General features: G+C 50.1%; 1 long non-coding RNA gene across 1 annotated transcript; it reads left to right on the top strand.

Annotated features, from left to right (window-relative positions):
* The first annotated feature begins 284 nt into the window (after nucleotides 1–284).
* On the top strand, nucleotides 285–2,873 carry LOC144738447 (uncharacterized). Its single transcript, XR_013589268.1, has 3 exons — nucleotides 285–394; nucleotides 1,151–1,252; nucleotides 2,688–2,873. It is a non-coding gene; the product is annotated as an uncharacterized LOC144738447 (long non-coding RNA).
* Nucleotides 2,874–3,489: the final 616 nt, after the last annotated feature.

Here is a 3,489-nt window from a genome sequence, read left to right as displayed (position 1 = left end):
GCGTCATTCAGACGCTGTCTTTCCGACAGACCTGTTCTTCACCTGAGGACGGCTGCGTGCGTTGTGGCCGAAACGTCGTGATAATTATTTTATTACGTTTATTATTTTATTATTTCCCTTCTACGTGACTTTACCGAAAGAACCAAGAAGATGAATCTCTGCAGTCACAAAAGCTTTAAATCTAAATAGTTGTTACCGTGCAGAGACCCGGCGTCCCGTCTGGTGGCCGCCCGCAGCGGATGTCCACTTACTTCCAGACCCTCGCCGTGGCCGACTCGCAGCGCCCCGAGCCGGCCTCCCTGAGCTCGCGGGAGGATCTCGACCTTATTACAGTTGGCCAACTCGGAATTGGAGCTGGGGCAAACGTCTCCAAGTCAGCAGCCTCTCACCACCGGTGTGACGGTTCAGAACTGGTTTCTACTGCATTGCACACAATACCCGCTTGACCACTTGATGTCCGATCACGGCCACGATGCACCACTCCGCTACTGCTTACGCAATCATCTGGCTCGACCATCTCTATCCAATCAGAGCGGTCTACATCGGCCGCTTGTACTGCCACCCATGCGCCCACCACTCGCTCTGCCTGCCTATCGATTGCCTTCAACCCAATGGCTTTGAATACACCACACAATCTCATAGGCTCTGAGAGAGTAAGCAGGCCTGGACTTAGTGCTTAGATGGGAGACTCCCTGGGAATACCGGGTGTTGTGGGCTTAGGCCACAAGGTGACTAGTCGAAGGCGTGCATCGATAGATTCTTGATTCCATCTATCCTTGTCATTGAGGTGCATCCTCTTCGTATTCATGACGTTCTACTTGGTACCATTTCCTCCCACATGCACCACTCAATTCAATTGGCCAAACATTCCAATGTAACAGGAGCCTCCTGATAATGTCTTGAGACTCAGTAAGGCTCTCCTGCTTGGTTTACACCACGCGAACGACTGCGGCTAATGATCGCGCAGCTCCCCCCGCGACGATCCCCTCCACGCTGTCCGTGGCTCCCCCTCTCACCGCAGCCTTGCCCAACCGCAAGGTGAGCTGTTCGACTTCTGCCAGTAGTTGGTCAGCCATCCCATCACCTCGCTCCACCCCTCCATGATTTGTATCTGCTGTCGGTCGCCCACCCCCCCTCGTTGCCACCGCAGCTTCCTCTTCACCTACAGGTTTGTTGACCAGGACCCCGCCTCCCGGGGCTGACTGAAGGTGGGTCTCCCCCTCGTCATCTCCTTCGTCAAAGGTCGTCTCAGGTGGGTTCTTCCCTCGGTTATACCGTGACATGATGGTAGCCCCGAGCCTCTCGTTTTCGACACGTTTTATCCTATGCGTGGCCATCCCTTAACCCGTGAGCACGCCCCCTCTCTAGAACCTTCTCGATGGCTCTTGGTCCTTGATCCACACCTGATCCCTTCTGTCACTTGGCCACAGCCTTATTCTCGATCCTTCTCGTAGACCGCAGATCGTTCACCCTGTCTTCATTAACCTGTCATTACCCCTTGTGACCGCTAGTCCCCTGTGCTGCCTTTACACATGCACCCATCCACCCAATCACTAAAAAACTCACCAACTCAATCATCCACTCACTGATCTATTCACTCACTCACCAACTCACTCAGAAATTCACTGACCAACCCATTCATTCACCCACTCATCCACTCTCTCAGGTACGCATTTGAGACTGGTGTTGACTGTGAGAGGGAATCAAGCCTGGGTCACCAGGCTCGTAGCGCAGCACACTCACACGCTACACTACACTCGCTCGCACAAACTTACTCACTCTCACAAACTGACTTGCACACACAAACTCACTCGCACACGCAAACTTTCTCACAAACTCACACACAAAGACATACATTCCGTGTATGGGAATCACCGTATAGCCTGAAGAGACTGTTGAGGTAAGTGCTGTTAGCAATCACCTATGAAGACCGAATCGGCACACTAGAGAGTGAGTAGGTGGCTTTAGAGTTCAGTTGTATTCACTGGGTCTCCCGTAAGGTTGTGTTATTCACTGGGGCTCCCGTAGGGTAGGATTCTGTGTTCCTCACTGACACTCCAATAGGGTTCAGTGTTACTCACTGGAGCTTCCATAGAGTTCAGAATTCGTCACTGACGCTCCCTTCGGGTTCAATGTTACTCACTGACACTCCCATAGGGTTCAATGTTGCTCACTGGAGCTCCCTTAGGGTTCAGTGTTACTCACTGAGGCTCCCATAAGGTTTCCATAGGGTTCATTGTTCATCATTGGGTGTTCCATAGGGTTATCACATTATAAGTAGAAGTAATCATTCAATGTTGCTCACTGGAGCTCCCTTAGGGTTCAGTGTTACTCACTGAGGCTCCCATAAGGTTTCCATAGGGTTCATTGTTCATCATTGGGTGTTCCATAGGGTTATCACATTATAAGTAGAAGTAATCATTGTTATTATCAAGTTACAAGTAGAAGTTATTGTTATTATCAAGTTACGAGTAAAATGATTATTATGTCGTAAGTACAAGTAATTATTGTCACGTTACAAATAGAAATGAGTATTATTGTTATCACTTTATAAATTATTATTGTTCTTATCATTCGCAAAGTGCTAGATTACAGGCACACTCCTGTAATCTGGCACTGTGGAAGGTAGAGAGGGTTGGTGGATCCCCGCACAGTAAATGTGAAACCCTCTTTCCTTGCGCGTCTAGGTGCCATCACTTGTCTCGCCAGGAGAAGACAAGAACAGCAAGTAGGATGATCGCCATCTTCACCTATACGGTTTACAGTGTTTCCCCCTCGTAAGTGTGGAGTTTCTCCGGGTGCTCCGGTTTCCCCCCACTTGTGTAAGCGCTCGTCATTCATTGGGCGAAATATATTCAAATAAAAACTCAATTTAGGACCTTACTAAGACTCAGTTTGGCTTTCCTGGAATAAGTCTATTATTATAAAACATTATAGAAACTTAATATTCAATTCTGATTCCGCAACCCTCAATGCCCTTTTTAAGTTCAATTTGTGCATGTCTAATGACATGGTGACACCTACTGGTTAGAAAAGGTACAGGCACCGCTGAAACAACATCCAATCCGAAAGGGAGAGGTATCTGGGCCAAAGGTAATGGGTGGGGCTGGCCAGGATGCTCCAGTAACCCGCTCGAAGGTTCCACGATAGGGCGTGGCCAGAGGCGGAGCCTAGCCGCGCTTGCGTCGATGTAAGCGGGGGCGGAGGAGGACTCGGGGGTTCGTGTGTGGAGTCTTGGGTCCGGACTGCGTCGCTGCTCGCCGTCATCTCTCTCCATCGTCCGACCACGTGAAAGATCTCCTGCGGCTTCCATCGCGCTCCCCGGCACGCTGCCAGCCAGTGGCGTGGCCGAGTGCGGATGGTGGAACCACGCTGAGTGATCGGCCGTGTGTGTTTAGCCCGTAGAGACGCTAACATCCAGTGTTGTACTCAGAGTGAGAGATAAGCTGTTATGCCCGTATATGAATAAAAGAAGTACCCTCTACACGA

Source organism: Lampetra planeri, chromosome 82, assembly GCF_965212315.1.
Source record: "Lampetra planeri chromosome 82, kcLamPlan1.2.h2, whole genome shotgun sequence".
Lineage (NCBI taxonomy): Eukaryota > Metazoa > Chordata > Hyperoartia > Petromyzontiformes > Petromyzontidae > Lampetra > Lampetra planeri.
Note: the sequence above shows the minus strand (reverse complement) of the source record. Positions and strands in the feature narration are given on the sequence as shown.